The 22,941-nt window shown below is 42.5% G+C and overlaps 1 non-coding gene across 1 annotated transcript; it reads right to left on the bottom strand.

The window, feature by feature from the left end:
• Positions 1 to 909: 909 nt before the first annotated feature.
• Positions 910 to 1,019, bottom strand: LOC125910500 (U6 spliceosomal RNA). The gene has a single exon (XR_007454006.1). It is a non-coding gene; the product is annotated as a U6 spliceosomal RNA (small nuclear RNA).
• Positions 1,020 to 22,941: the final 21,922 nt, after the last annotated feature.

Raw genomic sequence — 22,941 nt, 5'->3', positions numbered from 1 at the left:
ACTTATTTTGAGAGAGAGGGCACATGAGCACATGCAAGCCAGGGAGGGGCAGAGAAAGAGGGAGAGAGAATCCCAAGCAGGTTCTGCACTGTAGGCAAAGAGCCCAAAGCGGGGCTTGATCCCACAAGCCCCTGACCTGAGCTGAATTCCAGAGTCAGAGGCTTAAGCAACTGAGCCACCTAGGCACCCCATCTGTGGCATATGTCTATCACGGAACACAATATAGCAATGAGAATAAGTGAAGAAGATCTACACAAAATGTGAATAAATTTCACAAGTATACATAAAGTTCAAAAACAGGCAAAAATATCAAGTGTAGAAAGTTAGGTTACTGGTTATACCTCAAAGGACTAGTAACTGGGGGAGGAGTGGGTACAGAGGTCTTCTGGGGTGACTCTAACATTCTACTTTTTGATCTACATAGTGGTTACCAGGGTAACATAGGTGTGTTCACTTTGCACAAATTCACCAAGCCATACATTTACAGTGCATGCACTTTTCTGTATCTGTTACACTTCAAGAAAACAATTTTAAAGCCCTGATTCGTCTAAATGAATCACCTTTCCGTGAGCAAACATCAGGACTGCCCACATGAAGCTTATCCTCAATTACACCAGATTTGTTTGTTGCTCTGTTCTAACAGTGACCACATCACCATTCCTCCGAGTTTCCAAAGCATTGAGAGAGCAGGTCAACAAGGGTCTTTGCATTTGTGCATGCAAGAATACATTTCAGGAGGGCTGCCACCTAGGAAGTTCAGCACCTGCCTCCAATACTATGAGCATGTGTTCTTTCTTGCGTGTCCATAAAGTAAGGAAGAAAGAACTAAGCAGGATAAGCCAATCACAGAAAACATCCCATCCAAATGCAAAAGTTCTCTTGCCTATGTCCCATTTTAAAAGTTCTTATTTTTGTATGGAAGGTTTCACAGGTTTGCCTGTCACCCTTGAACAGGGGCCACGCTAATCTTGTCTGTGTCACTCCAATGTTTTCAGGAGATGTGCTGCCAAAGCGAGCACACCTGTCTCATTTTTAACAGCCAATGACACTAGCACCATTTTTCAGGAAAAATAAGAAACCTAACCCTTGCATCCCAGGGTGCAGACAGCACCTCTAAACAAGAGGGCATAGGGCAGCAATCAAAACTGTTCCAAACTGTGGCAGGCCCTAGTGAAGTGAGAAATGGAACCCAGGGTACCGTCTGCTTCTCATTAGCTCTTATTGCTTCTTGAAGGAACAAGGTGTTTGAAAAATCTTTTTTTTTTAATTTTTTTAAAAATTTAGAATTTATTTTTGAGAGAGAGAGAGTGAAAGCAGGGGAGGGGCAGAGAGAGAGAAACACGCAGAATTAGAAGCAGGTTCCAGGCTCTGAGCTGTCACCACAGAGCCCAACGTGGTGTTCGAACTCAAGAACTGTGAGATCATGACCTGAGCCGAAGTCGGACACCCAACTAACTGAGCCACCCAGTTTTCTACACTGGTGCTTGAAAACCTTAAAAGACAAAAGTACAACAACATATTAGATCAAGGGTTGGCAATCTCTGTCCATGGGCCAAGGACATTTGGTTCAGGGTTACACACACACACACACACACACACACACCATACTTTCTCAGCTGCTTTGGAGAGCTCCTACCACCACTGCAGCTCTTGTATCTTCTACATCAGTGATTCACTGCTGTTTCAGTCCCACACTCTATCTCAGGGGAGAAAGACTGAGAACCACCTAGATAACCACTTCCATACTCTCTCCAACTGGATTGTGTGTGAAGGAGCTGGCCCTCTTTCTTTCCTCCCAGTGGCCAGAGGGACACCAGCTGTACTTTTTGCACCTTTGCAACCTTTGGTGGGGTTGTCAGAATTCTGGTGGCTGGTCCATGGGCATGCTGTGAACACAACCACAGAACAACAGGGTGAGAGAAGAAGCCAGGACTGAGCCAGGGTGGTGTTCTTCCAGGGTCTAAATGAGTCCTGGAGGTAGCAGAGATCCTCTGGGTATGCATACCTGGAGCCCAACACCAGGAATTTTCTGGCAGTGGCAACACTCAAAGCCAGGTAGATGACACAAAGACACATACACAAAGAAGCTCATTGCAGCATTGTCATTATAGAGAAAAATGAAAGGCAACTGAAGCCACCAGCAACAAGCTGTGTTCATTATATGATATCGTCATATACCATGGATTATCATGCAGCCATGAAAAAGAATGAGGCTGCTATATATTAACTAACACAGAAGGTGGTCTACACCTTGAAGTTAAATGATAAAGGCAGGATGGGGAAAACTATATATCGTGTAATTCCATTTATGTATTATAAAATCCTGAGGCATGCACACAGTCTCACACCCACTAGAAAAAGATCTAGAAAGATACACACCAAATTATTATCAGGTTACCTCTGGGGATGGGAATGGAAATAGGGAAGTGAGGGAGAACTTTCCAATATTGAAATTTTCATTTATATATTATTTGTTTATGATGGACCAATAATAGTTCTTTTGTAATTTGAAAAAGCATCTTAAAAAAAACAAGACTATGGGAATGGGTTATGGAGGAGGAACATTTGATGTGGGTGATCAGCACAGCTAGAGGCTTCTGTGACTCAGGCCCAAGGGCTGGGAAGTAGACTCTCTGAGAGCTGGGAGAGAGACTCCAAGCTCCTGATTATACAGGACTGTTCCTTTTTTCCCCCTTTCTGTTCTCCCTCTTTGGGGTCATGTGCTCTTGGCTCTCTTTGGATCACTTCCAACTCTATGCAGCCAGAGGAGAAGGGCCCCTCCCTCAGAAGATCCAGGGAGGATGACTTGGGCCTACTTGGCCCTAAGCCTTATGAAGAAACCTCCTCTTTACCTTGGTGCCCATTTCCTCGGGGCTCTTTCCCTGGACCTTTGTATCAGAGCACAGGATCTCCAGAGGCTGAGGGAAAAGGGCCACAGCACTTGGCAACTTTTAAAAGTGTAGCCTTCTGGGGCTCTCCACCCAGATTCCACCTTAGAATTGCCTGGGGAGCTTTGAAAAAATATAAATCTCAAATATAGACATATATGTTGAAATAGAGAATAAATGTTTTGTTGTGTCAGCAAATGACCAACGTTGGGTAAAATAGAAATTTTCATCCATTCCAGAAGGTGTGTAATTGGTTAAGAACCTTTTGATAAGTCGTTGGACAATATTAAGAGTCTAAAATAGTTTCATATTATTTTGTCCAGTAATAAAACTTCTGGAAATTTCTCCTGGTGAAAAGCAAAATGCCTCAAATAAGGAAAATTTATGTGAAGAGTTCTCTCATTATGTTTCCTTTTGTAATAGCTAAAAATCAGAAGCAAACTAAATGCTCAACAAATGTCAGGTGAATGGTTAAATAGGTGTACTCCATGGAACATTTTGTGACAATTAAAATTGTAATGAAAATTTGCAAAAGTCAGTTAAAATGTAGTAATGATGAAGGGTGCCTGGGTGGCTCAGTTGGCTAAACATCTGACTCTTGATTTCAGCTCAGGTCATGATCTCATGGTTCGTGAGATCAAGCCACACGATCTCATAATTCTCTCTCCCTCTCTCTCTGCCCCTCTCCTGCTTGTGTGCTCTCCCTCTCAAAATAAATTAATAAACTTAAAAAAAAAAAAAAGAGGTTCACCGCTAGGAAGATTCTGGCTCTTTAGGAGAAGGTGCTGCAGCCAATTTGCTGTTGGGCCAAAGGAAACAAATGCAAATTGAATAGGAGAAAGAAGCTCAGGAAAGGCAGACAGCAAAAAAGGTTGATCATCAGAATATAACGATCCTTTTATGGCCCAACATTCTGAAGACCTCAGAAGAAGGGTAACATAGTGATGTGGCATGATTGGTGGGGCACCAAAGAGCCCCCTGCTTATAAATGTCCTCATCTGGTGCTGTGTTGCCTGTAATTCCACTATTAGGCTAACTCCACTTGGGTCATTAAGCATTGCCCATTCTTTGTTGCCCTCTTCTAAAACATAGACTCCTGAGAGGAATAACACTTTGACTCGACAACAATTTAGTGGAATTAGTTCATGATTTACTCAGCCAATTTGAGTACCTACTCTGTGCTTGGTACTACAGTAGGAATTGGGATACTATGGAGGGATGACCTCATTAGGGTGACTAAGACTTAGTTCAAGTCAGAAGTACCTACGGAACACCTCCTGTCACCTGACAAGGAGCTGGTGCTGGGACAGGAGGAAGACAGAAAAATGCCCAACACTGTCACCTCCCTCATGGAGCTCACAGCTTTGTTGTGGGGGGGGATCCAAGCACACAAAAGACAGAACAAGCAACTGCTTATTAAACTACTAATATAATCAAAGGCCGACATGAAGAGTGGAGCTCAGAGCCTTTGTGTCAAAGAGTCTTTTCAGAAGCTTTCATGATTGAACCACACTAACCCTTTTCATTAGGGAGCCTGGAAAAGAAGCTATTATAACCCAACTGTTTTCTAAATATTAACATGGGTGTGACTTCCTGGTTCCGAGACCTCACCTTAGTTTCTACCCTACATGCTATAGCTCTGGGTAGACTGAACACTACTGAAAGGGAGCTATTCATTAAGCATTAAGCATTAAGCAGGGTGCTTGGGACCCACCCACCTTCTCTTCCTGTGCCCCAAACTGGCCATTTGCCACATTTGGTGGTGGGCTGAGTGGTTTCACATGTACTAAACACCCACAAGATACATGGTTTCTCTCTATCATAGTCATGCTCACAAGGTACCCTCATGAGAAAAGCCTCACCAGCTTCTGGCTCCAGCTGTCATGGGAAGGAAGGATTATGACAGTCACCCAAGTCGGGAAAGGAAGCAAGATTTAGAAACAGAAGAACAGGTGTGGCTCAGAATCCAGGCATCAAGCAGGACCAGACGGGACGATATTACCAAATTTTAAGAAGGAGACTTTTCATGAAATTATGTGCCTTTTTATGAAACTATCTTTAGTAAATTGTGTGATCCTCGAAGCACATTCCAGGCCAAAGGTCCTTCAGGGCTGGATCAAAAGCCCAGAAGGAATGAGGAATGTAGGCTAGTGCAAGAACAAATCAACATGTAGCCCAGAGGAGGGGCAGAGTCATTGGCACCACAGGTCAGAAAAGACTGGAAGCAGAACTGGAAATCAAATCTGGCATTGCCAAGAAAGAGTAGACAAAGCAAAATCTAAGGCCAGGTACTGTGGTGGCACAAGCCTCGAGGGGGAGAGCACAGAGTAGGGTCCAAGTTGAAGATGTGTGTTCGGATCCAGGGGAGCCAACTGATGTCTACAGACTAAGCAAAATACTGGAAAAGTGGTTGCCTCTGGTTTGGGGGATGGGGGTGTTGCTGACTGGGAAGAAACATGAGGGGACTTTCTGAGAAGATACAGAGATGAATGTCCTATATCTTGAAAAAAGTGTGGGTTACACAGGTATATCCATTTGTCGAAAGTCACTGAATTGTAGACTTGGGGTTTGTGTACTTTAATGTATGTTAAGTTTTACCCCTCAAAATTGTAAACTAATTAAACTCTCATTAGGCTTACTTTAAGTGGTGCTAGGGATTAGCAATTCTGAAACTATGATTTGTGTATTCTTGACCTTGAGGCTAATGGGAGCCAGATTTCTAAGTGCTGGGGAAAGAAATTACAAATATGGAAAAAGCATTTGTTGTATTAGAATTGGAGTTATTAGAATAAGTATATATTATGTCATATATATCTCCAACATATTTCTAATATATATCTATGCCTCTATATGTATCTATTTCCATTTGTATATTACCTAATTCTGTCTGGTAAGAGGCCTAGAAACAGTGACACACCAGTAAGAATGAGCACTTTTAGCACCCAGATCTTGGTTTCTAAATACCATTACCCACTAAAGGAACTAGCGATTCTTGAGAAATGGCTTATTCTGGGGCTGTGGGCAGGAAAAGTAGAGGATGAGCCTGGAACATCTTATTTTGCAAGAAGGTAAGGAAATGATCAAAGAATCATGAAAATATGTTCAAAAAGACTCAAGAGCCAGCGGTAAGAGGCTCCCACTCCCTAATCTGGAACAATTTTAACATCAAAATAAATAATATTTATAATGGATTATACTCCACTGATAGCCTAAGAATCATGTTCATATAGATAGATAGATAGATAGATAGATATAAATGTTAAGGGAAACCTCTTCATTACAGTAGAATGCAAAATGAGAGTTGTAGAAAATCATCAGAGGATGCCAAAATGGATGGGTAAAAGTTTGATTTAAAAAAGGATAATTACAGGGGTGCCTGACTGGCTCAGTCGGTAGACCATGTGACCCTTGATCTCAGGGTCATGAGTTCAAGTCCCACATTGGTCATTGAGCCTACTTAAAAAAAAAAAAAAAAAGGGATATGCAATTTTACTACTAGGTATTTACCCAAAGAATTCAAAAATACTGGGGCGCCTGGGTGGCTCAGTCAGTTAAGTGTCCAACTCTTGGTTTCAGCTCAGGTTATGATTTCATGGTTTCATGGGTTCGAGGCCCACATTGGGCTCTGTGCTGGTGGTACAAAGCCTGCTTGGGATTCTCTCTTTCCCTCTCTCTCTGCCCCTCCCCCACTCACTCTGTCTCTGTCTCTCTCAAAAATAAATAAATAAAATTTAAAAATTAAAAAAGAAGAGAATACAAAAACACTAATTCAAAGGGATACATGCACCCTGATGTTTAGAGCAGCATTATGTACTGCAACTGAATTATGGAAAGAGCCCAAATGTCCATTGACTAATGAGTGAATAAAGAAGATGAGTTACACACACACACACATACACACAATGGAATATTACAAACTGTAATAATCAAGAAATATTACTCAGCATAAAAAAGAATGAAATCTTGCCATTTGCAATGACATAGATGGAGCTAGAGTGTATTATGCTAAGGAAAATAAGTCACTCAGAGAAAGTCAAATAGCATATGATTTCACTCATGTGAAATTTAAGAAACAGAACAAATAATCATAGGGGAAAAAAGAGACAGAGATAAATCAAGAAACAGAGAACAAACTGATTGTTACCAGAGTGGAGGTGAGTGAGGAAATGGGTTAAACAGGTGATGGGGATTAAGGAGTGACCTTGCCATGATGAGCACTGGGTGATGTATGGAAGTGTTGAATCACTATATTGCATACCTGAAACTAGTATAACATTGTATGTTAACTAACTGGAATTTAAATAAAAACTTTAAATAAATAGGATAATTACAGAGATGTAAAGTATGCAGCAAATGACTTAATGAAAGAGAAAAAAATAACTTCATAGCATCAGATACCACTCTACCAAGTCATCAGGGCTAAGATCACTATATAGTTACAAGCCAATATCCCATATCACATGCCCCCGATTAGGATGCTTGGAGAAGAGCACACTATCAACTCTGTGGTATTCCTGCCAAAAATGCATAACCTGAATCTAATCATGAGAAAACATGAGGCAAACCCAAACTGAAAGACATTCTACAAAATAACTGGCCTGTACTTTTTTTTTAAATGTTAAGGTCAAGAACACAATGAAAGGCTAAAGAAATGTCCCAGAATAAAGGAAAATAAATAGACCTGACAACTAAATGCTATGTATAATCTTGGATTTGATCCTCAGGGGAGGGAAAAAAAAGTAAGGACATTTTGGGGGCAATTAATGAAAGACATAGTAGTATTGTATTAATGCTTAATTGCCTGATTGTGTAACTGCACTGTAGTTATTAAGAGAATGCCTTTTTGGAAAATTCATACTGGAGCCAATAGGAGCACATCTCCATCTTCAATGGGAGAGGAGAGTGGGAGAGAAAGAGAGAGAATGATAAAGCAAATAAGGCAAAAATGTAAACAAACAAATCATAAGTTGTAGAAGTTCCTTGGACTGTTCATGTAATTTTTCAGTAAAATTGAAATTATATCAAAATAAAAGGATCTCCCCAAAAACGAAACAAAGCAAACAAATGTATGGGTGTGGTCAGCAGCCCGGAGGCCTATGCTTCCTGCTAGGACCAGAGCCAGCCCAAAGCGTGACCATTTCAGTGCCTGCAGGAGGGAAGGGTGGGGAAGGGGGGGGTGGTACCTGCAGGGTAGGCTTAAATTGGCAGTCAGTAGTATTATGTAAATTCTGTCAGCGACTAGACCACAAGCTGGGTGCAGTTCCTGGCAGGGCCATCCTGTCCTTACAGCAGAGAGGACTTACAGCTGTTTTGTGTCAGATGATTCATAGATAACATGCAACGGAGAAGAATCATTGGTAAATGTGTGAACTGTGCTCAGATTTCAATTTTTCATAAAACAGATTCTTGTTTAAGTCTTCTGCTTTTGTTATAGCCATCAGGAAATAGAAATGCGTTTGCATTTTTGCAAGGAGGCCTGAACTTTTAAAATCTGGTAAAAGAGTTTAAGGTTCAAAGATTTTAAGGTATAATCAGTTAAGATTTTCCCTTTTAGTAAGATAGTAATTAAGGCATAAACTTTCCCTAAGCAATTTCTTTCCAAAAAGAAGCATACATTTAAAAATAATTCATTAATATATCTTCTATGGCCATTATTCAAAGCTTGGCCTTCTGCCATGGCTCTAGAACACAGTGATTTTTTCTCTGTCATTTCTTTTTTTGGCCAAAGATTCTAAGAATCTCTGAACTGTTAATTATATAATTTCCTCTGGTTTGTCCCCCAGAAGCTTAACAGTCAGATTTTTTCCCCAGCAAATTGAATGCCCCACAAATCAAAGACCAATTCTCTGAAAGTAAGACAGGCTTCTTCACATGACCTTTAGGTGGCTATCAAATGCCTTTTCTCTAAGAGGTAGCCACTCTGCCTGCTCCCTTCAAAATCAATCCCATTATGTAAGTTCTTCCTAACCTCTAACTTACACCTCCTGGCTGTGCCTGGGAAGGGCCAAGAGTGACTGCAACACTGGGGAGTGGAACCAGAATTCATCTTCCCTTTCCCTCTGCCTACCTATGGGGAGCATTTCTAACAACCATCCAGGCTCACTCCCAGGCAGCCCTTACTGAGGCCGGGTGGGGGCGTGAGGGGTGAGGGGGGCAGCACGTAGCCAACGCTAGAGAAGGCACTGTCCCCCCAGGAGGGCCTGGAAAACACAACTCATTAGAGCTAGGCTGAGTCATCAGGGTGTGGAGGCTGTTGGACCACATTCTTGCAACATAACAAGCAAACAGAGTCCAGGCAGAGAACATCTCGACTGTGGATTCTGTAATACTTTTCAAGGCCAGTTCACAAAGGCATTCAGCAGCACTGTGAACGTGAAATAAAAGGCATACAGAACCACAGCTCCAAACTGAGGCCGATTGGAACTACACAAGGTTAGGTTAGCCTGTAGCTGACCAGGACAACAGAGGAAGAGGTCTCTTCTGGGACCTGAAGCCCCTGGCAGACGGAAGGCATGAACCCAAGTGAGTGTCTTGCCAGCCTTTGGTCTCCAGGATTAACTACTCTTGGTCTTGAACTCCTAGCTGGATAGAATTTACTGAAGCAGAAGGTAGCCCTTTTTACCCCTGAGAACCCAGGCAGAGAGGAAAAGTGCTTTGAAACTGAGATCTGTTTCCAGGGTATAATTGCTTCAGTCTCTGAAACTGGAAGACCAGGATCCATTTTCTTAGAGGCCAACAGCAGCCTGAGAGGCAAGTGTAGTGGAGCAAGAAGAGTCATGCAGACAAGTTGAGCCAGGCCTAACTTATTTTCTTTGAGGCTCAAACCCATTCCTTTCAGGCAGTGGTCTGGAGGCAGACACCTGGCTCTGAGACCAAACTAAATGTTCATCCTTATGAAGAAATGCTTCTAATAGACCAAAAGGTGGGATCCTGCAAGAAGCAAACAATGCCAAGACTAACGCACTGGTGTGATGGCCACACCCTACCTCCCCAACCAGACATCTTAAACCTGACATTTAATAAGCTATGAGACACTTGTTTTCACTCTCACCATCAAAGTATAGGAAGACAGATGCTCTCTGCCTTTTTGCCTTTGGGTATTTTTCTCCTGCTTCCTGAGCTGTGCTGGGGAGAGACAGAGAAGAAAAGGAAGGAGAAACCCAGGAAGATGAGAGAAATTCTTCCCATCCTTTAACAGATTTCTGTTCTGCTCCTGTGGTTGAGGGGCCAGGGCCTGGGCTGGCTTATCTGCTCTACTCACATTCTGGTCATTTTCTCTCTAAAAATAAGGATGGCCAGCACCTCCACTTGTGTTAAGTGTTTCTGTCCGGGGCCTGTATACAATCTTGCAAATGTGTCACTGGTGGCAAGGAGGGCCGGGTGTGGTTGCAGACAGACAGACGCAAGTCCATCTTTGCCTCTGGAAAAACAACTTAAGAGGCACACTTTCTAAAGGCAGTCAGATCCCTTCCCAGTCCAGTATATTTGACTTTGTTATGGGATACAGAAGAGATGAGAACTAGCATTTGGGTGGGGGCGGCTAAGTGTGCTGGACACTTTAGCTATGTTCTCCCTTACTCCCCCAACAACTCTGAGGCAGGTGGTATTGTCCCCATTTTACAGATGAAAAAACTGGTGCTCTGCATTTGATAGGGTACTAGCTACCAGACCTTAGGTAACTGGCAGAATTAGGATTTGAAGCCAATTTGTATGTACAAAAGCTGATGTGCTTTCCACGGGTCTGTGCATACTGTTCTTTGTCATCCCTGGTCACCCAGTGCTTCTTACATCTTTCCTGATTTGTCAAAGATTGCCAGGAGTGATTGAGAGGTCATGATTTGACTTTCATCTCTTAATTTTATTTGATTTGAATTTTATTTTTTTATACAGTTGACCTTTGAACAACATGAGTTTGAACTATGTGGGTCCACAGATTTTTTTTTCAATAAATACAGTACAGTACTGTAAATATATTTTCTCTCCCTTATGATTTTAATAACATTTTCCTTTCTCTAGCATACTTTATGTTAAGGATACAGTACCTAATATATATATAACACACTAAATATGTGCTGGTTGACTGTTGATATTATTGGTAAGGCTTCTGGTCAACAGTAGGATATTAGTAGTTAAGTTTTAAGGAGTCAAAAGTTATAGGTGGATTTTCGACTGCACAGGAGGTCAGTGCCTCTAACCACTGTGTTGTTCAAAGGTCAACTGTATACTTGGATTTCATTTTAAAAAAACATTTTAAACTATTTTTTAAAACTATAATTAAAAACATACACAGGGCACCTGGATGGCTCAGTTGGTAGAGCATGCAATTCTTGATCTCAGAGTTGTGAGTTCAAGCCACATGTTGGGCAGAACCTACTTTAAAAAAAAAAAAAAAATGTTAGCTAGCTACCAAATTAAAACACATAGCACAATAATAGAAACACTACCACATAAATTTCTTTTCTTTTCTTTTTTTTTAACGTTTATTTATTTTTGAGACAGGGAGAGACAGCATGAACAGGGGAGGGTCAGAGAGAGGGAGACACAGAATATGAAGCAGGCTCCAGGCTCTGAGCTGTCAGCACAGAGTCCAACTCGGGGCTCAAACTCACGGACCTCGAGATCATGACCTGAGCCGAAGTCGGCCGCCTAACCGACTGAGCCACCCAGGCACCCCCAGCACATAAATTTCTGCTGACAGATTTTTGAGCAAATCTTGGTCCCTCCCTCCTTTCCTCTCTCTCTCTCTTTCTGTCTTTTGGCTAACAGGGACTTGAAGTATAATTTGTCTACAGTTAAAATGCACAATTCTTAAGTGTACAGCTCATGAATTTTCACATATATGCACTCCATACAACCACTACCCATATCAAGGTTTACACAATGTTTAGCATTTCAGAAAGTTCCCTTGTTCCCCTTTCAAAGTCATTAGCCCTTGCTACCCTCCCACCACTAATCTGACTCTATCACCATAGACTAGTTAGTCAGGTCATTGATTAGGAAGCTTATGGGTATGCACTGGCCTTTTGTGTCTGTCCCAAGAATGCAGTGCTCGGTCAACGGTCACACAAGGCTCAAAAGCACCTATTTGGTCCATGTTAGATCTCAGTGGGCTTTCAAACAAATGCATAACCTGCCACATGGCTCTCCTGCTTATAAAAAGTGTTGGGTAGGATTGCCTGAGTGGCTCAGTTGGTTAAGCATCCGACTCTTGACTTCGGCTCAGGTCATGATCTCACAGTTCATAGGTTTGAGCCCTGCATCTGGTGCTGTGCTGGTAGCATGGAGTCTGTTTGGGATTCTTTCTCTCTCTCCCTCTCTCTGTGCCCCTCCCCTTCTCGCACTCTTTCTCTTTCTCTCTATCAAAATAAGTAAATAAGCATTAAAAAAAGTGTTGGATATTCCATTTCTGTATCTAAGACAAGAAATTCAACAATCTTAATGATTTGATTTAGAAATTAAAAATGTTTTGGTATTCCTTTTTCAAACTTCTGGGTCTGTTTATACAATAGATGACAAAGCAAACTGATTTAAAAAATATATATATCTGTTTTACTCTTTGCAACTAAAATTATATATAGAAGTGAATTAAATGCCAAGCTTGGCAATGGTTATATCTATATTAATTATTATTTTTTTTAATTTTTTAAGGTTTATTCATTTTTCAGAGACAGAGAGACACAGCATGAGCGGGGGAGGGGCAGAGAGGGAGACACAGAATCCGAAACAGCCTTCAGGCTCTGAGCTGTCAGCACAGAGCTCGACGCAGGGCCCGAACTCATGAACGGCGAGATCATGACCCGAACTGAAGTCGGATGCCTAACTGACTGAGCCACCCAGGCGCCCCTATTAATTATTTTGAATTTTGGTATTCATCAAAACAATAATTTTCCTTCATATATTAACTTTATAATTGAATGCTAAATAAATTCTAACTTAAAATATATACAAATTATCTTGTAAATATTTTTAAATTAGGGTTCATTTAAGATTTGTCTGAAGAACTTATACTAATAAAATGTTTGTAACCCACATCCTAGGACATAATTTGCCTGGGCATAAAGACTTGGCCCTTAAAGTAGCTAGATTTTTCTTCCTGACAGCCATTTACCTCAGGCTTACATTGTTCTGAACTGCCCTGTTTTTCTCCTGTCCAGTTGGAAGCACTTTCTCTACTTGCGGAAGCAATGGAAACAAAGTACGGTAAAACCTTGGGTTGCAGGTAATTTGTTCTGCAGTTGTTCCACAAGATGAGCAAACATTTCTGATTAATTTTAACTTGATAAACAAGAAATGTCTTGCAATAGGAGTAGTATGTATGCTGAACATCACATGATCACAATGGTTCTTCTCTCTCTGTCTCTTCTTGCTGTGGGACTGTGGGTGATCGTCTCTCATGCTCAGATGCTCGGTCTCAGGCCATGGTGTTTGGCAGAAATCGGTGATTTTTCAGAATGTTGGAAGATGCCCACAACTGGCACTAGTGTATTTTTTGTCACTTCAAAGCACCTATGGACAGTCCTTTGCTTTTCCATCCAAGAGTAAGCTTAGGAATGCTTTGCTTCATTCTAAGTCAGGCGGCTTGCAGATATAGACCCTTTCCTCTGCTGCCTTATTGCCAGTTACATTAAATACACTATATGACAAGAGTTTAATACTGTACTATAGTCAACACCTGTGTGAGCGTATACAATGGCCCCTGTGCAGAAAAATTCCATTGAGCTGATAGATAGCAGTGATTCCATTAGTGGTAGTGAAAGTTGTCCTACACAATAACCCTCCTCTCTCTTGTCTCCCTTATACCAGCCAAAGGTTTTCAAAGGTAAGTGCAGCTTAATTTATTTTTCTTTATATTTTGTATTTTATTATTTTGTATTATATTACAGTATTATAATCATTTTTATATGAATATTTTTGTGGAATGAATCATCTGAGTTTCCATTATTTCTTATGGGGAAATTTGTTTTGATAAATGAGCACTTTGGATTACAAGCATGTTTCCGGAGTGAATTATGCTCACAAACCAAAGTTTTACTTAGTTACCACTCCACCACCTTCACCAGGAGAGCCTTACCTGTGCCCTTCCTTGTAAAACTGGTTTTAGAAAGCTCCTTTTTTGAGTGTGTGTGTGTGTGTGCGTGTGTTATTACTAGCATTTGGGGATTATCATTCTTGCTCCCTGTGGGTAAACATTACTTTTCTATTGTTAAAGAAAAAAATGAGACCATTTTCAAAAGTCATTTCCTAAAATAAAGTAGGGTAGGAAGGCCTGGCCATGAGGGCAATGAGTCATCAGAAGGCAGCTTGGAGAGAACGTGGGGCTTTGGGCATGAGCTAGGGAAGCCTTGCTTAATCCTCACAGGACTCACTTCAATGAGCCAAATAGGATGTCAGGCCCTTCCAACTTGAGAAAAGGACCTAGTGAGCAGTTTAGATCTAGTGAATGTATAAGAAGGTCAGCTGGAGAATGTTGGAGGTATAGGTGGAAGGCAGACAGGTCCTAGGATACTGGCTGGGGCCACTCAGCTGCTGGAAAAGTAAGATCCAGAAAGCTACTCGGACTGTCTGAAGTTTGACTAAAGGCAGAACCAATCTTAACTCTTGGTTGGGTAACACACATCACAGGCACATTGCACAGGGACAGGAGCTGGTCCAAGCAAAGAAGGCCAACTCTAGTTGGTGTGGGGACCTGAGGCCCTGAGAAGAATCCCTGGGCTCCCAACCTAGATTAGATTCAAACAACTTCGGAGCACAAGGGCCAAAAGGCAACCAAGAGGCCCTAACCAGAGTGAAATCTGAGAAGTTTCTGGAAGAGGCTGCACAGGCCACAATCAGACAACTAGGGCAACCCAATCCCTCCTCTGTCTGAAATTGGAGATTATGACTCTAGTATCCAACCCTGAGGCAGTGGATGAGTAGGAGGATGATTTCCTAGATAAAACCTAAACCAACAAGTCCCACTAGAGCTTCTACAAAGGAATTAGGGATGCAGGAACACAAGATGCCCGGTCCTACTTGCATCAAAGTATGACATCACCAGCTACTATAAACTAAGTTTCGCTCTGGTTAACTGCCCTGTCATTTGCTACCTTTGTTATCTTCTATTTCTCAGTAATCAGTGGTGCATGGCAGTGATTAAGAGTGGTCAAGAAATCAGACTTCCTGGCTTTATATTACAGCTTTGCCACTTACTAATTGTGTGAACTTGGTTTTTAAGTGTCCCTGAGTTTCTACTTCTTTATCTGTAATGTTGGAATAATGATAGGACCAACTCAAGAGGTAAATGTGATTAAATGAAATCACACATGTAAAGCCTTTGGCACAAGATGAGGATTCAACAGAAGTTTGCCTGTGGTGATGGTGAGGGTAGACATAATAGCAGCAGTAGGAGTAATGGTAGTGACAAACCAATGAACAGTCGTGGACTCATCTCAGGGGTGGGAGGGTAGAAGAATAGAGAGGTGGTGCCCTGTAAGCTTGGGTTGCAGAGGAATCTGACAGGAAGAACTTCCTACTGTGGTTAATCTAGGGTTCCTCATCATGCAAGTTGGCTCCCCTCAGCCTGCCAACAGCTCTGGAAGTCCTCCCTTCCTTCAGGTCTTTGCATTGGAACCATCTCAGTGGATTCTTCAGTGGGAACCTGACTGATCTAATACCTGATGGTGGTTGTGTGTCTTTCCATCTGTCTTTCATGCTGGTCCTCAAACCAGCTCCTTCACCCAACTTTCCTCCTTGGATATGGGCACCAGCATTTTCCAAAGCACCTGAGTATGACTTTCAGTCAACCCTGACTGTCTTTTTCCCCTCCCTCTGAGCCCCCACAATCTTAATCCTCACATCCTGAGACTCTTACCCCACAGAATCTTTCATGCCTTCCCCTCCTTTCCCTTTCCATGGCTTCTCCTTCCCATCTAGATCCTTCTTACTGTCTACTTAGGCTATGACAACAGCATCCCAACTAGAATTCCCTGCCTCAAGTTTCCTCCCTTGCACCTATAATTCAGCCTATGATTTGCCACCAGACAAATCTTCCTAAAACTGGGGCTTTAAAACTTTTTTTGGCCATGACACTCAATAAGAAATATATTTTACTTCACAACCCAGTACACACATATAAAACTTACAAAGCAATGCTGTACTCTGACATTTTTAAATTTATGACCCAAGAAATTGACTTTGTGACCCACTAATGGGCCATATCCCACAGTTTGAAAATACTGCCCCAAATAGTTCTAATTATGCCATTGCCACAGTGAGAGCTTTCCATAGTCTCCATCAGTGACTGAACTTACGATAAGTTTTAATCTGGCTTTAAAGGATTCTATAGGGTGACCCCAACTTGTGTGTCTAAACACACTTAAACTCTCTGGGCCTTGACCGTCTGATTTATAGAATGGAAACAAAAATATTTTCCCAGCCTGAAGGCCAGGGGTAGACCAGATGATCCAGTTAGCTTCCTTTCTAGGAGCTATGATTCTGGAATCCTAAGTGCCCAATGTCCAGTAACCAGACATGTTCCCTCTCTGGTCTCCACTCCCCACTCCCATCTATGTCTTTGTTCATGTTCCTTCAGTCATCTTTTTCCATATTCCTCTAACTTCCTATGCTGAAATTCCATCAAAGTTCAGCAAGAGCAAAGGATACAAGAAGGAAAGAACATATTCAAGGAGTGCAATTAGTCCACTGAGGGTAGAGCCACTAAGGCTGGTATGTTACACACTGGTGGGAAGAAAGATGAAACTTAAAAGGTGGGCTAGGCTACATCATGCCAAGCTGAGACCCTCAGGCTAAGGTTTCATTTGAATTCAGAGGCCATGGGAGTCACTGATGGTTTCAGAGCAGGTGTAACATAATCAAAGGTAAGGTTTAAGAAGACTGACTTGCCTGGAGCTGGAGATATCAGAGATTATTTCAATAGTAAAACTGACATAGCCCAGAGGTATCAGGCCAGGCCAGGTGGTATCAGGACAGGATAGACCAGGGATGGATCTGAGAAATCCAGGCAGGCAGCATCTAGGAGGTTCAGCGTGGGCTGCAGATAAGCATCCTGGAGAGCAGAAGGAACACTGAGTGTGGAGGTATAAGGAGCATACTTGAACAAAGGGCCAAAAAGGTGTCTGGCTTCTGCCAGCTCTGGTAGCACAGTGCGGAGACACAGCCAGGATCCGGGACTCAGGTGGCCAGTCCTTGAGAGGGCTGGGGAGAGCAAAACTGCTGGCATAAAAGAAAAGGAACCACACTTTACTCAAGTCCTGTATGTGACAGTTTCTCCATCAAGCACCTTCACACACCGATCTCAGTGACTTCAAAGCCTGAAGTCTGAATGACACCAAACTGCCCATAAAGTCTCTGAAGACAAGAAGCAAATTCTTTCTCCTCCTGGGACCCAGCACAGTGCTCACCCCGAGGAGGCCTAGATAAACATTTGTTGGATCGAATTAAAAAGGGATTGTCATTCCTATCACCCCCCCCCCCCCCCCCCCCCCCCCCCCCCAGATATCACTGCCTATTTGTCTATCTTCACTGGGGATTCTTGGTGTCCTGGGCCTTACACTGTTTAACTAAAAGGCCTGAACACCAAAGCTCTGTGGCTGATTATTTTGATACTCTGAATTCATTAACCTCAATGTATTTCTAGATAAAAGGCTTGAGGTGCAGCCTCAGTGACTGATGATGCGTGAACAGCCAAGGGAGAAATGAGCCTTACTGTCGTCTTTCATCTCAAAGGCCTTGGGGATAGTGAGAGCTCAGCTCTGTGGCAAAACATGAACTATAAATCCTCATGAGATTTGATTTCCCTCACACAGAAGGAGAAACCAGCACTATTATTATGTCTCTTTTCATGTGCTCTCTTCCAGATATACCATTAACATTTTGGTCTCCCCACCACCCAAGGTGCTTAGTAGATGGGTGGAGCCACTCAAGGAAGGAAGCCACTCATGGGAGGAAGCTGAGTCTCAGGTTCCTGGGATCTGTGTGTACCCCACTGTCATTCTGGCAACCTCGACACAGGAGGGAGAGGCTGCCTGTGGTCAACACACTCCTGAAGGTGAACAGGGGATGTGTGACTCCCAGGAAAAGGATGTAGAACTGTTTCTCTTGGTAAACTCTCCATAAGCCTGTATTATTCAGAATGTATGGCTCCTAGTTATTCAATCCACACTAAAAGCCCCTTTGTTAGCAGGAAAACAGAGGGAAGGCAGATCAATTCTACTTTTGAGGCTCCTGATATACTAAAAAAAAAACATGCACATGGCTAAACAAGATTTTAAAATTTTAGTATATTGGGGCCCCTGGCTGGCTCAGTTGGTAGAACATGCAACTCTTAATCTCAGGGTCGTGAGTTCAAGCCCCACATTGGGTGTGGAGCCTATTTAAAAAGTAAATAAATGAAAATAAAATCATACTATTTTTTAATATGTTTATTTATTTTTGAGAGAGAGAGAGCACAAGTGGGGTAGGGACAGAGAGAGAGGGAGAAACAGAATCTGAAGCAGGCTTCAAGCTCTGAGCTGTCAGCGCAGAGCCTGACATGAAGCTCAAACCCATAAACCATGAAATCATGACTTAAGCCAAAGTCTGAATCTTCACCAACTAAGCCACCCAGGTGCCCCAAAATCATAGTATTTTTAATGTTTGTGCTTTTAAAATTAAAATTATATAATGAACATTGTCTTTATTTCCCTCCTGAAAGTATAACTTTGTGTCTGAATTCATAACCTCACCTGCAGATAGCACAAAAGGTCAAATTTAAGGCTCTTTATGAATATGGGCCCTGAATATGAATATAGGATTGCCCACAATCCCACCCAGAGTGCCTCTGTCTCCTCTACCATGCCCTAGTGCACAGAGGACTGAACTGCAGATCATTATGGCTTTGACTAGCGCCAGAATATCCACTGCTTCTGTTCAACTGCCCAGGCTCCCTGTGACTTCAAATCAAGTCTGGAGCTTTGATCTACCTCAAGGGGCTACACCCAGATTCAAGACTCCATACTTGTCTGAGGCAAGTCTCCTGGGTGGTGAGAGCCTTTGCTGCCAACTCAGCCAATAAACCATGCTTTTTGGCTTGAGTTTCATCTGTGATTTCCCCACATGCACTAAAATTGTGAGAACGCCCTATTTCTAAATGCTTGGACACGCTTACCTGTAGCAGCAGGACAAGAAGGGATTTCCCCAGAGATACTCTTGCTTGGGCACATAACAAACGACTCTAAACCCACTGAGCGAGCAATAGGAGGTGCCCTGATGTCCAAACACAGAAGCACATGATTTGATTTCCACTGTGATAATATGGGGGAACTGCCAGCACCAGCTTTTAAAAAACATCCAAAGAGGGGCACCTGGGTGGCTCAGTGGGTTGAACGTCAGACTTTGGCTCAGGTCATGATCTCACGGTTCACGATTTCATGGTTCATGAGTTAGAACCCCATGACGGGCTTTGTGTCAACAGCTCAGAGCCTGGAGCCTGCTTTGGATTTGGTGTCTCCCTCTCTTTGCCCCTCCGCCACTTACTCTCTGTCTCTCTCTCTCTCTCAAAAAAAAAAAAAAAAAACAGCCAGAGACCTAACCCAAAGCATTGACACATCTGCTCTATAGGGTATTGGCTTTGGGGAACAATGGTCAAGGAACCCATTTCTTTGGACTCTGCTTCTTCTCCAGCTTTGGGAGGACTGAAGCTGGAGGCCTCTGTAAGGCCAACTGACCTCTGAGTCAAAACTTTGTTGGGTTTTCCTTACTCAAACTTGTCCTCTAAGAATTTCATACCCATTTCAAGAGAATAAAGGAGTTAGCACTCAACCATACAATCCCCATAAGGAACAGGGGTTCTATCCCTTCTAGAAGTGGGAAGTCTGAGGCCCTAGGGCCTGCTCTGTGTCCTTGAGGTGCCACTGATTCCTGTCCCAGAATTCACTGACGTTTGAAAATATAAAGAGGTGGTGAGGAACAGGCAGTGACACAGTTAGAGAGAGCTGTCTAAAATAACTCGGGAGCTTGGAAATGATTGATGTATTAAAGTGTCTACCCTTCAGAAAAAGCAGATAAGCAGATGAGAAAGAGCAGAAGCAATAAGATAGAATTTACAGTATCATTAAAGGAATAAAAATATTTTTTCATATCAATCTCATCTTAATTATAAAGAGGCACAAATTGATGATGTCACTGCCACTATTGTGATTTTTGGCAAACAGCTATATAATTGTTTCCTCACAGGCTATGGCAAAGGGAAAACATTAAAAAAAAATTTTTTTTTTTAATCCCAAGGGGAAAAAAGACACAAGCAGAAGGAACATTTTTTTCCCCAGACTTGACCATACTTATATTTTAAAAAGTAGTGCTTCTCTAAGCGTATTTCTTCTAGAAAGCTTCTGCTGACCAGATAAATGCTAGAAAACTGAGCTGGTTACTCTGTATGTATCTTGGGTGTTACTTCTTACTGTTTGTTTTTGTTTTTGTTTCTTGAAAGAGAGAGACAGAGTGTGAGCAGACAAGGGGCAGAGAGAGAGGGAGTCACAGATTCTGAAGCAGGCTCCAGGCTCAGAGCTGTCAGCACAGAGCCCAACATGGGGCTGAACTCACAAGCCATGAGATCATGACCTGAGCTAAAGTTGGACCCTCAACCAACTGAGCCACTGAGGTGCCCCTTGTTAGTTCTGGAAATGAGAAAATTATAAAGAAAGTACCACCTCCATCACTAATTACTGATGTCACAAATCCTCACACGACTTTGTGTATTTCTTAAAGGAAATAATGACCGTTGCCTTCCCTCTCTTTCTTTACCTTTAAAAGTAAAAATTCTAGGGGCACCTGGGTGGCTCAGTCAGTTAAGCATCTGCCTTTGGCTCAGGTCATGATTTCACGGTTCGTGAGTTCAAGCTCCGTATCAGGTTCTCTGCTGCAGCATGGAGCCCACTTCGGACCACTTCAAAAAAATAAATAAACTTTGAAAAAAAAAAAACAGAGTGATAATTCTGGTATAGCTTTTATATGAATTCTGCTGAATTCATTTATCACCAGCTAAAAATGATTTTCTCCAACCCCTACTACCAAGAACATTAGTCCAGTGACTCCTTCCTTCAGGTCTAAGAAGAAGCAATGTCATGCAGCCATTTATTCACTCTATGGAGCACATATTTATTCAGTGGCTGGTGTTTTACTGGGCCCTGAGGATAAAATAGTGACCAAAAAAGAGCCTTGGACTCGTGGTAAGAATCACACCAATAAATGTAAAATTACACTCTGTGATAAATGTCTGTTGTTTCCAAGAATTCCTCCTTGTTCTTAGTTCTTAATTAATCTCTTCTTGCTTCTGTGTGTACCTGCTGCCTCCCCTCTTCAACTTCTATCTCCTCCTATTCACTTGATCCTTCCTGCTCATGCTCTGGTTTACACCCTTAACCCTGCCTTCAGAGCTCTTGACAGAGTAGTTTTATATTCCTCACCTTCTTTTCAGCCACTGAACGACATAAGTTGTTCCTACTTGGTTCCTACCAAACCCATACTACTGAAAATGCTCTCTCAAGATGGGCACCAAGGATCTCCCCATTACCAAATCCTCACTGCAACTTTCAACATTGCTCTTGACCTCTCCTCAGTGTCTAACACCCCTGACTACCTCCATCTGTTAATGTTCTTTCCCTATCAGACAGTGCACTCTTCTTTCTCCTTACAATGCTGAGGGATTGGGGTTCCCAGGGTTCTATCCTTAGCCCTCCTCCCTTCTATTCATTCTGGGAGATGGCATTCACTTTCCACACCTCAATGACACTTTCTCTTCCTTCCTTCCTTCCTTCCTTCCTTTCATTCTTTCTTCCTCTCTTTCTCTCTTTCTTGTGTGAGAGAGAATCTTAGGGAGGCACCACACCCCACAAGGAGTATTTGAGTATCTCAGATTTGAGATCTGAGTATCTACAAAACAAAGCTCATGGTTTTCCCTCCTAACCTGTTTCTCCTTTGTTCTCTGTCTGAACAAATAACATCACTTTCCATTCAGGCACCCAAGTCAGAAGCCTGAAAGTTATCTGTGACTATCCTCTTTTCCTCATTCAGGCATTCCATGTGCCATTGAGTCCTATTAGAGTTCACACCTGAAATGTCCCTTCCAACAAAGGATGGTAAATAGGTTTCATGTAATATACTGGCTCTGATCAATTAGTAGTTGCTACTACTATGTTGAGAGCACTGTGTTGGGAAGGATTCTGAGGCAGCCTCTGATCTCACCAGCATCTGACATCAGTTCCTGGCTTCGCTGTGGGTGGTGGTATACATGCCAGGTATTCGCCATCCAGCTCTAAAACTTCTTTGGTAAACAAATGGAGATAACCTCTTCCTTCTCCCATTGCCACTGCTCTGGATGGTCTCTCGGAGTTTTACAATAGTCTCTTATGTCTCTTTGTCCCTTTCGGCCCCTCTTTCCCCTGATTCATCATTCATCCAGCCTGTGCTTTATCCCTCTAAAACAAAGATATATCTAATCATGTCTGTTTAAAAAGGGTCCCCATGGGGCACCTGGCTGGTTCATTTGGTTAAGCATCCAACTCTTGGTTTCAGTCAGGTCATGATCTCATGGTTCGTGAGTTTGAGCCCCGCACCCGACTCTGTGCTGGCAGTGCGAGGCCTGCTTGGGATTCTCTCTCTCTCTCTCTCTCTCTCTCTCTGCCCCTCCCCCTCTCACTCTTTCTCTCTCAAAATAAATAAATAAACTTAAAAAAATAATAAAGCATAGGCATTAATGGCCATTCAGAATCTGACTAGAGCGCACCCACCTCCCCCTACACTTCCCTGAGCTCTCTCGGGCAGCACAGAATAGCACCACGGTTCACAGCATGGACTCAAACCCCACATCAGCCACTTCTTAGTTGTATGACTCTCAGCAAGTTATTTGACTTTGTGAGCCTCAGTTTCCTTATTAGCAAAATGGAGGAAAATAGGGTTGTTGTGAGGATGAAAGGAGTTAAGTGATAGAAAGTGCCTGGCAGACCTCTGGTGCACAATAAACCAACGTAAGTGTTCTCTCCCATTGCCCGCATGGGCACACTTGGCCCTCACTGGATCT

This window comes from Panthera uncia (assembly GCF_023721935.1).
Source record: "Panthera uncia isolate 11264 chromosome B3 unlocalized genomic scaffold, Puncia_PCG_1.0 HiC_scaffold_1, whole genome shotgun sequence".
NCBI lineage: Eukaryota > Metazoa > Chordata > Mammalia > Carnivora > Felidae > Panthera > Panthera uncia.
This window is presented reverse-complemented; position numbering and strand designations above follow the sequence as displayed.